Source organism: Mastigoproctus giganteus, chromosome 1, assembly GCF_048544385.1.
Source record: "Mastigoproctus giganteus isolate SK-2022 chromosome 1, ASM4854438v1, whole genome shotgun sequence".
In the NCBI taxonomy this organism is placed as follows: Eukaryota; Metazoa; Arthropoda; class Arachnida; order Uropygi; family Thelyphonidae; genus Mastigoproctus; species Mastigoproctus giganteus.
This window is the reverse complement of record NC_143575.1, coordinates 63,226,441-63,240,969: the sequence shown is the minus strand read 5'-3', so window position 1 is coordinate 63,240,969 and position 14,529 is coordinate 63,226,441. Positions and strand designations below refer to the sequence as shown.

General features: G+C 35.3%; 1 protein-coding gene across 2 annotated transcripts in view; it reads right to left on the bottom strand.

Annotated features, from left to right (window-relative positions):
* The window catches only part of LOC150090857 (membrane progestin receptor gamma-like), a 269,443-nt gene that overhangs the window by 150,687 nt on the left and 104,227 nt on the right, over window positions 1–14,529 (bottom strand). For both annotated transcript variants that reach the window (XM_090373177.1, XM_090373170.1), the window contains exon 2: window positions 5,287–5,348. The gene's annotated coding sequence lies outside the window, so the exon portion shown is untranslated. The remainder of the gene's footprint in view (window positions 1–5,286; window positions 5,349–14,529) is intronic.

Here is a 14,529-nt window from a genome sequence, read left to right as displayed (position 1 = left end):
TATTCTGGCGTATAAATTAATCTTTGAAGCACTACAAATCATCTAAAATTTTAAGCTCAACTTATACGTGGATATAAAATCCTAAACTTGAATTAAAAAACGGCTTAGTGTTAGAAAAACATTAATGAATGCCTGAAAATTTATTATATATAAATTTTACCCAAATATCCATTGTTGCTCAATTTAAAAACCCCAAAATACCTTCATCTTCATAAAAGAAAACCAGTTCATGGAATTCGTCAGGAATTACTTTTTCTGGTTTACTTTTTGTAACCCCGAAAACCCCTAAGCACAATAAATTTAAGAAAACACAACCGCATAAGAAATTGAGGCACTGTTCACAGAGAAATCAATCTGTAGTACAGTACTATAAGCAACAGCTCGGTTACATAATCGAAGCCTACCATGTACGCAACAGCATCAATAAAGCGATGTCATGTCATCACTTATGACTGTAGGTTTTAGTTTCACGACTTTCTTCTGTATATGCTAACCTCTAATTTTACAATTTACTGTGAAATTAATGTCACATTGTAAACTTTTAAAAGTATACAGTAGTTCCAAATGCAGATTTTACTGAAATACGTGAGATATGAAAGACAACTGTATAAAACCAGGAATTCACTTATACGAAGAATATGATTAAGCATTAACTTTCAAGACAAAAAAAAAAAAAAAAAAAAAAAAAGTCGATTTATATAGTAAATGGTATGGCACTGTCTAGAAAAAGACAGTACCAAATTTAAATTTGAGAAAGGAGTTCGACAAGGAGACACAATATCTCTGAAGTTGTTTACTGCTGTCATTGAAGAAGCTTTCAGAAAATTGGACTGGTTGCAAAAAGGATTCAATGTGAATGGAGGGTACTTAAACCATTTACGATTTGCAGATGACATTGTGATTATAAGCCAATCCTGGAGAATTATAAGAAAATCTTAATCAGTTATGCAAAGTTGGTAAGGATTTCGGACAGAAAGATGAATATGGTTAAAACAAAAGTAATGATGAACAAGTATGCCACAGAAAGGGATATAATCATTGAAGGAGCAAAAATTGAAAACGTGGATTCATATACTTACTTTGGACAAGTCATTAGCTGTAATAATGATGGCTGGAAGTCAAGAGAAGAATAAATTCAGGATGGACAGCATTCAGAAAATATAGTCATATACTGAGGAGCAATATCCCAAAATTGTCTGAAACGTAAAATAATGAACCAATGTATACTCCCCACCATGACTTATGGAAGTGAAACTCGGGAACTCACCAAAAGAATGGAAGAGAAGCTGAAAACTACACAGCGAAGAGTGGAACGAATTATATTAGGAATCAGACTGTTAGATAAGAAGAAAAACACATGGATTAGGCAGCAAAACACAAATAAAGGACATTCTTATCAAAACTAAAGAACTGAAATGGACTTGGGCATGACACATAGCTCGAAGACATGATGACAGATGGACTAAGAAAATAACAGAATGGTATCCAAGAGGTGCTAGAAGAAAATCTGGAAGACAAAGGCGGAGATGGACAGATGAAATTCAAGAGTTCGTAGGCAGTAAATGTATGGACATTGCACAAAACAGAAGTTTATTTTTAGGAGCATTAGCAACTAAGGCCATATTACTCCGAGAATATGCGGTGGTCATTCCCTGGCCTTTCCGCATCCTCCGTATTTGGTGGTCACGGGCTCGAATCCCGGTGTAATCAAGAAGCGTGTGCTACGCACTGCTGCTCCTGCCCACCTGGCTACGGAGGCGCCCAAAACAGAAGTAACTGGGAAGTTGCTGGAGAGGCGTTCATCCTGTAGTGGATTGAAAATGGCTGATTTTGATAGCACTGTAGACTGCGCTAGCCAGTGTGGTAAATTGCATATAGGAATGTGTTCGTGCAACTTAGAATCCTAATTCAATAAAGTAACTCCCCAACGCGGGTCGTAACTAGAAGAGCAATACAAACAAGGGCGTATTTTCCTGGGCGTATTAATTAAATTAATATACAAGTGTATTATGTTATTAGATTATATTAACACTGTATTAATACCACGTTATGAGCTTAAAATAAACTTTCTTTTCCTTTGTCTGTAAATTTCTTGTAGATATAGGAAATAACGATGCCAATAGTGAATCAATTTTGCTGATTTGTTCTCGATAGCCGGGAAGCATAATCTTCAGTCGTAGGTGGTCGTAAAAGCGATGCGTTTTGCGAATGGCCACATTCGCAAAACGCATCGCTTTTTTGACATCAATCAGGACAGTGGCGAGTTTACGTGTACGCGCCCTAGGACCGTAAAAAGTTGAAATATACATTCAAGTACGTTAATGTTGTATAAATAGTAGGGGAAACAACAACGCTTTACTGTCCTAACTGTTTTAAACAAATTACTGTGTTACGAATGCATATCTTGTACATAGAAAGGGAATTATTTCTTCTTTAAATAAGTGATATGCTGCAGTTTTCATTATGCGATAATATTTATATGAAATAGTTTTACCTTCTATTACTGTGGCGCTTATAACTAAGAGTAAGTTAGACATTAAGGATTCCCGATAGCTAGAGGGACGCCTTAACTTTGAATTGTGGTACGTACAGCACTCTGTATTTAACAAACTTCTAGAATAAAAAAGGAAGGTCGCATCGAATGAATTTGATGTCGCATAAAAATGAATTTGATGTAAAATTGGCCTAAATTTTGTAATGAAGGAATTATGGGTTAGTTCGACGTGTTTGGAGGTTAAGTACCTCGCCGACTTCAATAAAGTTACCAACGGTAACTTTATGTCATATGATATAATTTCCACTGAAACTTGATGTTTCCTATGTTCCTTTATTGTCTTTAATAATAGATCATTAAGAGTTGGAAAAGGTTTCGATTACTTGCATTCCTTAATTGGTAAATAAAAGATAAAGCAGAGTGGGCAAGATGGGAGACTCTTAGCTGTGTAGGACCTCAAGTTGGTACTGGTTAAACAACCAACAGTCGCCAGTGAACTGGTCTGTAATGAATAAATTTTAATATCGATTAGACATGGGTCTTAATACCTGTTCTGTCAGTGTTTCCCTGCGAAACGTTTCACGTTAAAGAATCCAATTCCATTACAGTCGAGTCAGAAGTATTTGCTCGAATTAATTCTCGGTGCAGATATTGATCCAAGAAAATCCGCTGTTTTTATTCTGACATGCATCACAAAAATGTTATTTAAAAAAAATATTCTGTACCAGGTACATAAATATGCCTGCCGCTAGCATATTTAACATGTTTTACATTTAAGAGTCATCGGCAGGCGTTAAAAACCTTTTCATTTACAAATATTAATAAAATTGATAATAATATATTATCAATTTTATATCATTATCATGGATAATGTTATATTGTTATCACGGATAATAATATAAATGTTTTTATTTTATTAATAATAATTAGATATCGGTTACTGAAAGTATTGTTCTGTGATGACTAAAGCAGGATATATAATTTTTACATTGAAGTGTTCACGGCTAAATACACCATCTATAGTTGTTCCATTACGTGTAGTATTTATCGAAAGGTCTAATGGCATGTCCAAGTTGAAGAATATTTTCATAAATGTGCAGAACTGATTTCCAGCCTCACAGTTTAATTGTAAAGAAAAAAATTACACTGAATCTGAAAACACCAGGTGACTTGAAATCAGATGCGTTTTCGAATTAACGCATTTCCCAGTTTTCGAAAGTTTTTTTTTGTATCTTAAAACCTTAATATTTCTGTTTCTAAATTCTTTGGCTTTCCATCGATATGCTATACGTCCACATTATCCCGTCTATTACATGATAAAATTTCCTTGATCACATGTTCATATTTTCCACTATCCTGGGAAAAAAACTACTGCAATTTTCAGAGGTTTGAAAATTTGGTCCAGTAGAAGATAAATTATTGTTGCCATCACACAAGTATGACTGCAACAATACAAGTTACAATAATTCGCTTCTGGAGGAAGCTGAAGATGGCGTCACTTCCATAACGGTTTTTCGTTACAAAATTTTTGGAATAACGCCAGTAAAAACGTTTTTAACGTCAATAAATACTAAATAGATATTTAGACTTCAGAGTGAAAACTGTACGTTGTAGATAATTAACTATCTACGTAGCCGAGTGGACAGGAGCGCGAGTGCAGTAGCACACACTCTTTGAGAGGTTCGTGGTTCATGCATCACTGCTAAATACGATTAATGATTGTATTCAGGATTTATTGTAAACCCCTTTGACTTTTAAAATGGGATAGTTCCATTGAGATTTAAGATAGAATGACTATTTCCAAGAAACAGCAGTCTCAAAGAAAGCTTATAATCAGGCAGAAATCCAGCAGTAGCACACACTCTACAGGATAGAGATTCTGTTTGCAAGAGTTCTGGCACCCTTCCTCAGACTTGTAATAATAACTTCAGTGCCTACCTAATAACTGAAGGATTTTCACAACGATATTGCCACGTAGCCAATTATTATTTAAATCCCAAGCGAAGTCATTTACTTTAAAACCAAGCTAACAGCCAAAACATTTTTTTTATAATATCATGAATATAGTGATATAAATATACATAATTTAGGCGAATATCATGATGTACATCATAAATATTTATTCAGTATTTCTTCTTTCCCTCTATTTGGTGATTATTTAGGTCATATAGCAAAATTAGAGCTTACATTTTAGCGTTATCCCCAAACATGCTTTCGCTCTCATTGCTATTTTAGGAAGAACACGCGAACTGTTGAAGCCATCTAGCACTAATAATAATAAAAAGATCACAGAATTTCTGAGGAAATTAGTTATTGGATTGCAATCAAGTCCAAATTTCAAAAATCTCGTATATTCCCTTTAAAGGCAACCAGAATTGTGATTCAATTACGTAATTGAAAATTTAATTATTTTTAACCTAAACTCTACGGGAAAATGATATATCATTTTGTAGTGGTGTATCGTTCCAGAGTAGATAACAAAAGAATATGAAAGAAATATCGATCATTTGTATATTAATATACATAATAAAAGTCACTCCGTAGCCGAGTGGGCAGGAGCGGGAGTGCAGTAGCACACGCTCTTCGAGTAGACCGGGGTTCAAGCCCCTGACTGCTGAATACGGTCGATCTGCCAACCCGCACTGGACCAGCGTGGCAGATTATGGTCCATTTCCCTCAGCATGAATTGTTGAGGAAGCTTCCACCCTGCAGTGGGTTGATAATGGCTGCACTTTACTTTACTTTATACATAATAAGAATTATGATTAAAATTTTTTTAAAAAATCACTTACCCCAGCAGTTTATTCAGAACAGTCGGCTATACTGAATGGACAAATGATGATGAGGGAAGCACCTGAAAATGTGAATATACTTAGTTACTAACATAATCACTAAATTATGAAAATTTAATACGAGAAGTACTGCATTACGTTTTAAGTTTTCCTTAAAAACCGAAACACAATTTACTTTGATCAGGTGACATACAAGGTAAATTGCTTTTCCTTTGAATAAAACGCAAAAAAAAAAAAAAAAAAAAAAAAATATATATATATATATCTTATTTCTTCATCTATAATTGAGACGACAACATTCTTATTTTTCACTTTGTTGAATAAGAGTACCTTCTTTAAAGGTAGCGTTTGCACTTCCATCTCTCTTCTTCCCTTACACATTCTTCAAATTGGATTTTTTTTTTTTTTTTTAATACTGTACTTCATACGTAGAGACTATAATACAAAATTAATTTTGCTAGTTTTATTATTTTCCTAGCAATCTGCAACTGACATTAACTTTTAAGGACTGCACAAATATAGCCTTGCAGCACACAATCGCATGCAATAATTGCATCATACTCGCCCCCTAGTGAACGGTTTTTATGAAATTTTATATTCGAATCTCTCAGACAGACAGATTTGTCAAGCCATCCGAAGTTTCATTAAAATAGAAAAATAAGAATCCGGCAATTATTTATTTCTTTAATTTTTATAAATATCACACAGACTATTCATATGTCGTCGTAGGCTGATTGAAAGAATGAATAGGAAATATGGTAGTTTCATTTCTCAATGTGCAGAAACGAAATACTCTCGGTTCGCGCATAAAAGTCGCTAGTTTTTTATTTTTTTAAATACATAACGCGCATTACGTAAGATAGTAGTTTCAATACACTATGATCAGAGCTATTTATTTAATTTATTTCAGCACAGAGCGTGAAATACCTACTAAATTTTACGCGTAATTACAAAGTATTACAAAATAATGAGTGAATGGTTGTAAGGTATGCACAACGAAGTGAAAACAATTACTTTTACATAATATTAGTTAATTAATTAGTAACTGATTGGAAATAAGATGTTTTTTTTTAATTTATATTAATTACATAATAAGAAAATATTCGATTAATTTAAGAAATCGAACGCGCCCGAAATGTAAAGCACTACACACTTTGCAGTGCTTTACATTTCATTACATTAACAAACTTAAAAATAAAGTTACCAAATATTAAAAATTCATAAACAACGTTTAAATAAGGCGGATTTCGTATGCCATATCCACTGAAAGGACCACGCATGCCATTGTTTGAATTCCACTGATCTAGAGAGTTCCTAGCTGTAGTTCTAGCAATCTGCTTGTTCTGATTCAGATACGCATTACTAAATAAAGCTATTAAAATAACTAAATACTGTACCAGGAAATGTTAGAAAATGTATTGCAAGAACTAAGTAAGAGAGAATTTTTAATCAAAAATTCCATACAGAACAATTATTGCTAATACGTAAATGGTCTCAAACGAGAGAGGAAAATAACCCTCGTGATCAAGCAAAAAGCAGCTGTAATACTGCCTCACCTTTAAAACTTTGTCTCAGAGTAACCCTAGGTGCGCTCAGGGATGCTTTTAGGAAGAAAGCAATTATTCTTAAGAGTTTCCTCCACCCTCTTATTCATCTACTTTACCTTATCCCGAGAGAACGTTCACAACAGCATTAGGACCCTTTCATAGGTCTAGTAACAATTTTCACCCCACACAACGTTAATGACTGCTCACTGTAAACTGCTAAAAATGTTCCAAACGATCATTTTTCGTAGTTGAACTCACAGGAGGTGGGGTCAAAATCGCATACCTTCTGCAGTTAAGAAGAGTCTTACTGCACTCTCATATAGATAATAAATAAGAGTAAAAAATAATGTTGTGGATAAAAAAAAAAAAAAAAAAACATTAAAATTTGTTTTCAAAGATCACAAGCACTGTAAAAAAAATATTTTCTGACATAGAAAACAGAAGTTAATCTTTCCGTAGCAATTATCAAGTACTTCATTACTACGGATTGTCGCTGTTCACTGCGATATAACGCTCAAATAGTATCGAAGTTCGTGCCTTCTCTCGCTCTGTTCTGTTAGTTAGTCTAGGACAGTGGAAGTGAGGTTTTTCTTCTGGTAATCTGCTTTTTCCGAAAGGACAGAACAGCGGTGCAATTCTTTCAAATTTCTGTGTACCCGTTTTTGGAGAAAATGAACTTTGGAAAGGGGAAGTTCCTTTCGTCGTATATTCTTATCAGGAAAAAAAATAAATAAAAAGAAAAAATATATTATTTTTTAAAACATAATACCAACTGGATAAATTGGAGAATTTGCATACAACTGTAGAAATTTAATAAAAATTTAGAATATAAGTATTAGGGGTGAAAATTATACCCAATGAGGCCAAAGGGCCAAGTATTTTGGTAACCTAAGTTGGACTTCATTATTGTACCCTATGCCATAGGGTACAATAATGAAGTCCTGAATAATGACGCTAATTATTGATAATTGGATACATGTATCCAATTATCAATAATTAGCTACATCATCATTTTAATTTTACTATTTTATTATAATCTGTGTGTTTATTTATAGGGTACAATAATGAAGTCCAACTTAGGTTACCTAAATATTTCGCCCTTTGGCCTCATTGGGTATAGTTTTCACCCCTAATACTTATATTCTAAATTCTTATTAAATTTCTCCAATTTATCCAGTTGGTTTTAAGTTTTAAAAAATAAAAAATAATATACAGACTGATGTAATGTTCAATCATTATTTTGATGGCATTAATCTGTTCTGATACTCTTTTTCTATATATATATATATATATATTTATTTCGAGCATAAACATATTGAATATTGCGGAAAGATATACTGTATATGGAAATTAATTTGTATAAATACAGAGCCGTAGCTACCACAGATAGGGGACTAAACAATAATAATAATATTATTATTATATAATAGCATAGAGCCACCACACGCCGAAAGTAACAACTAGAATTAGCAAAAACCAATGACCATAAACTTACTGAATAAATTTACAGTCACGAAAATGCAGTTGGAAACTTTTCACAAGATGTATTTAATATTTGTTTCAATAAAATCTCAAGGTTGAAAGGGAAACTGAATCAAGAATTGTCTGTGATCTGGAGGTAAGCGTATTAAAAAAAGCTAAAAAAACAGGGATTATTTTTTAATTTTTAACAATGATTTAAATTTTTTTTATTTGTAGATAAATACTGATCCGTCCAAAAGTTTGAGTCGGCCCAACAAATGTTGAGAGGTCATATAGTAAATTAAAAATAATAAAGGATCACAAAAGAAATTCTATAGACCAAATAAAATTAAATGATCTTGCTATATTAACTCCTGAATGGGGGAGAAGAAGCCAAAATGGACATTTAAGAACTAATTAGTGGTTTTCCAAACATTAATACAAGGACGATGAATTTTTAATACAGTAGTTTACATTTGTTGAATATTACTTAGTACATTAGAAATAGCATTTTATGAGTAAGGTACTGGCGTTTCATGTTAATAAAATCGGTGGTCTTTGCATAGGAGTCAAAAATTCTAGCTACTTCAAATTACTACTAGAAATTATTGACGTAAAAGACACTTTATGTCAGTTGTGAACATGACACATTAATCACGAAGATAAAACAAGTTAATTAATATATGCATCAGATATGGATAATCTATATGATATGTCATTCATCATCATCATGAACTTGGTCCGGCTTAGGTCTTTTAAGACCTGTTCCGTTGTAGTTCTTGGAGGTGGTCTTGATCTCGCCATCGTTGTCTTGGTCGATCAACATCTCTCTTGCCTGTAGGTTTGTAGTTAAAGGCTAATTTTGGGATCCGGTCTGGGTTCATTCTTTCTATGTGGCTGATCCATTTTTCCTGATACCATTTTATGTCATTTACTATGTTATTTAGACTAAGGCGCATTTAGGGCTAGAGCCTCAAGCTGGGAACAAATTTAGACTATGTATATAAAGTGCTTAGCATCATAATACACAGCCATTTCTGAATAAACAGAAAATTTTTAAGGTGGCATCGTTTTAGGTTATATCTCATATTGTGAATACCTTCACAACGAGTTGCCATGATATTGCACTACTTCGAATAAGTAACGCTTCACCTAAGGAGAAGACTAGTGTTACTTATTCTCAGATAGGTACCACCACCCAGACAGCACTGTTTCAGGGCTATTTGGCCCTTCGTCAGTGAGTGGGTAGGTACCCAAGTGATGCAATGATGGCAAAAACAGTTATGAAGTATAACTCCACAATATGAGAGAATTAGTCTAAATACATCATACACCATCAGGCATCTCTCATATTGTGGAGTTATACTTCATAACTGTTTTTGCCATCATTGCATCACTTGGGTACCTACCCACTCACTGACGAAGGGCCAAATAGCCCTGAAACAGTGCTGTCTGGGTGGTGGTACCTATCTGAGAATAAGTAACACTAGTCTTCTCCTTAGGTGAAGCGTTACTTATTCGAAGTAGTGCAATATCATGGCAACTCGTTGTGAAGGTATTCACAATATGAGATATAACCTAAAACGATGCCACCTTAAAAATTTTCTGTTTATTCAGAAATGGCTGTGTATTATGATGCTAAGCACTTTATATACATTACTATGTTATCTACTTTTAATTGTTGCTGATGCCATATGATGTTAAATAATTTTAGTAGTGCGTTTTTTATGTGTAGATGTAGGTCTTTAGTTTGTAGGAACAGTTTATAGGTCTTTTTTTTCTCATTGATTGTTTGTTTCAATTCTTCATTCCAAGTTCTTAGCCAGTTTTTATTTTTTATAGGTTCAAGACTTTCTTCAGCAGCTCCCAGAATTGATTTTTTCATGTTTGACCAGATTTCCTCAACATTATCACTTTCGTCTGATTTGAGTTTATCTTTCAATCGATTTTCATACAGGAATTTAGTGCTTTCATCTTCCAGAAATGTATTTTTAATTTCTTAGTAGTTTTTGTTGGTATTTTCTTATTTTTATTAAGATAATTTCTTTTTATTTTGAAAGTGCTTTCTACTAGGTAGTGATCACTGTCAATTTCACTGCCCCTGAATACTCTAGTGTCTCTAATTTTGTCATAATAATATAATCTATTATAGACTTTGTGTTTCTTGCTTTCCATGTGAATTTATGGATATTCTTGTGTCTGAAAAAGGTATTTGTAATTTTAAGTTTATTAAAAATGCAGAAGTCTATCAGGCATCTTCCATTATTGTTGACCACGGGTTCGCCTTCTGATCCTATACATTTGTCTACTGATTGAGCACCACCCTTGCATTAAAAATATGATATGTATGAAAAATAAATAACAATTGATGGATTTTCACTGGTCCGATTTTAATCAAATTTGGAAAGGCTGGAGAAATTGTTCTAACATAGTGAAATATAAACTTTTATGAAAATCTATCCATTCGGAGTCGAGTTATTACATGCTGACGGACGGATGGACAAAGGTGTCAATAATAATTGTCAGATTTCGATTAGTCCTATTTTAATGAAATATGGGATGGCTTGAAAAATCTTTCTAAAGGGCACAAATATAAAATTTCATGAAAAAATCCATCTATTAGGAGCGGAAGTATTGCATGCGGACGGGCGGACACGATGAAGACAATAGGCGTACTATGTACATATCATCATCATCATCAGCCATTTTCAATCCACTGCAGGATGAAGGCCTCTCCAGCAACTTTCCAGTTCCTTCTGTTTTGAAGCAACTACTTTAACACTATCCGGAAGGAGAAATCTCTTGCATGGGATAGATTAGTTGAAAAAACTATTAAAAACGATCCCTGGGGCCTACCTCACAAAGTTCTTGCGTCAAAATTACATCTGCGTACCCCACAGAATTCAATCTCACTCCCCAATTCCTCTGAAACTCTCACTTGGTCTGCATCTATTGAAGCGATTTTAGATGAACTTCTTCCACAGGATACTTCGGTTCCTGAAAGTAATGACCAGACTCTGTTTCGTCTTCAACATCTTTCCTTTGAAGGCCCCTCAAATGAACCTCCTTTTACCGTTGAGGAAATCGATACAGTGGTCAACTCTTTCTCTTGTGGCAAAAGTCCTGGGCTTGACAATCTTGAGGTCTCTATCATAAAGCGCACTTGGAAAACTAAACCCTGTCTCATTGCTACCTTAATGAATACTTGTTTGCTTTATGGTGTCTTCCCAGATCGTTGGAAGACTGCCAATCTTAAACTGCTAATTAAGAGTCCGGCTAAACCTGTTGACTCACCTTCCTCCTATAGGCCAATCTCTCTTCTTCCTTTTCTTGGGAAAATTCTGGAAAAACTTCTTGTTGCAAGATTTAAAGACTACTATGCTTCTAGGAATCTCTCCTCTTCTTCCCAGTTTGGTTTCACGAAGGGCAGATCAACTACAGATGCTATAAATCTTCTTTTAAATACTGTTAGAACATCTCCTTCAAAATACGTTTTCGGTCTCTTCGTGGACTTCAAAGGGGCCTTTGACACCTTGTGGTGGCAGAGCGTCCTGGAGAGGTTCCGAAGGGCCGAGGTTTCCTGTCCTATCTATAGCCTTATTTCCAGCTACTTTCAATATAGGAACCTTGTGGTCTCATCGGGCTTCTGCTCGGTTTCGAGACCGGTTTCTAGGGGTTGTCCTCAGGGATCCGTTCTTGGCCGTCTGCTGGAACGTGGTCCTTGATGGATGGCTAAATGCCCCTCATGGCGATATTGTTAATATTGCCTATGCTGATGATCTTGCCCTGCTGATCCCTGGGAATTCTCGCCTTGAGCTTGAAACAAAGGCTAACCACATCTTGGATGATCTACACATATGGTGCTCACTTCATAAACTTTCGATTTCTGTATCTAAGACAAAGCAGCTTCTCTTAAAAGGTCTGTTAAATCGTAATCGTCCTCCTGTGGTGAGGCTTCTCAACCAGACAATCAAGCTTGTACGTGAATTTAAATACCTTGGGGTGGTGATTGATGATCGTCTTTCTTTCATTCCACACTGCAAATTCCTAAAGGTAAAAATTAAATCAACTACTGGCTGGTTAATTCACATTGCCAGATCTCTTTGGAACCTCAAATCTAGAACATTGGGTTTATACTACAAATCTATATTCCTCCCAATTGTTACATATGGCGCGGGTGCGTGGGGTTCCCGTGTTCAAAACTCTCTCATTCTTAAAATTCTTCTACAGACGCAAAGATCCTTCCTTTTGGCCACGAGCAGGGCATGTAGAACTGTTTCTGCTGATGCCCTGCTAGTTCTGAATGGGTGCCTTCCCATTCATTTAGAAATTATCCTTGCATTTCTTAAATTTCACAGGAGGCGTCTTACCCCTGCTTCCATTGGTGTTTTTGAAAATAATTATAATAACTCTACCGACCTTGAAGTTTCTCGACTGCTCAGTTTAGCCCTTGATGAGTGGCAGCTCTCTTGGGATGACTCTCCCCTTGGCAGAATTACTTTCTCCTTCCTTCCTAAAGTCTTTGTAAAATCTAAGAATCTTTCCTGGCTTCAACCTGGACTTTTTTCCTCTTTTCTTCTTACGGGTCACGGCCTTAACTCCCGCCTTTTTAGGTTTGGACTGGTCCCCTCTCCTCTTTGTCATTGTGGAGCTGAGGAGACGGTGGAACATTTAGTCCTAAATTGCAACATATATTTAGATTTACATTACCAGCTCATGTTAGACACTAATGTTTACACCCTAGATGATTTCCCAAAATTTTTGGAAACATCAGAATCCTTCTCAGCTTTTTGTAACTATGCTAACTCCGTGTTTAGAAGACGAAAGATGCTAAACACAGCTCATCCTGTTTAACTCAAAATTTTGGATTAAAAAAAAAAAAAAAAAAAAAAAATTATTGTTTAGAATTACAACTTCCTCTTTATGTAATTGTGATCTTAATTTTATTATGACTGTCGGAGTTAATAGCCTTGTTAAATCTCAAGTTTTCCTCATTGTGTGTTAAGATACTAGAATTGCAGTTCTAACAAAATCACTGAAGGTTATTAGATTGCTTGTTATTTAGTGTAACTGTTTAAAACTCTTACCAACTATTGTTCAGACAAGTTCTTCTGGGCTTCTCAGAAGTCTCGTCTTCTCACTGTAAATTTTTGGAAAATTTTGTAATTAGATGCTAAGTTAAGTTAAGTTATTTTCTTGGTGTCTCAGACACAATTAAAATTGTTTCTTGAGTTTTCCTTTCTCTGGCTGGCTGAGGTTGGGCTCCTCTTCCAGTCGGAGAAAACCTAACTTTCCTCTCTGTTCTTAGTTGTTAATTCATCCTACCGTTTTCTGCTCCTTTCTTAAGAGAATATCTCTCTTCTTTCTTCGTCCTACTTCTCCTTCCCATAACTTTCACGGGTTTACCACTGGTTGGAAACCCTCTTTGCGGTTACTAACCCCTGGAGCGCCTCCTCATGGCAAGGTACGGGAGTCTGGACGCAGGTGGCTTCCCCCCCTGCCTCCAGGCTGCAAAGTCTCCAGGGCCGGCAAACAACACCCATCAGAACCTACACTAAAACATACACACATACATTTACACACACTTGCCGGCTATAAATAAACTACAGAAGATACAGCGGTATATAGGGGAAACCCTGGAGGCCGCAATCATTACACGAATACCTTGTACCTTGTTTTGAGCACTGGCCATCCATTTACTACTCAAAAACTCCTGAATTTCATCTATCCACCTCCGCCTTTGTCTTCCAGGTTTTCTTCTAGCTAATGGTAAATGTACAAATGTAAATACATATGGCTATGGTAAAATTAAACTTTCCAGTTTCATTAATTTCCAAGTAAATCCGCAGTTCACAATCCCTTTCAGAAAAATGTCAAAATAATAAGCATCTAATAATGCAGAAGGCTACTGTAGCAAGTGACTTTCTGGTCGCAGGTTATCAGAAGACCTTGGGACAGTGTACATGTACACTGTTGCGCCTATTGCCCTATCGAAGTTTAAACTCCTTGGGTTGTATCGGAAAATAAAATAAAATAATTTGTTTTTTCCCCTTAGAGCAACAGATTTGAATAACCTAGTAATAATTACCGTGGAGAATTATTCTCCACGATAAAGCAGAAGTGGCGCATATCGGAGATAAATGCCAAGTTTATTACATGGAAGGAGATAAAAAGGTAAGCAGCAGCCATTATCAATCCACTGCAGGATGGAAGCAGCAGCTTAAAATAGCTGCAC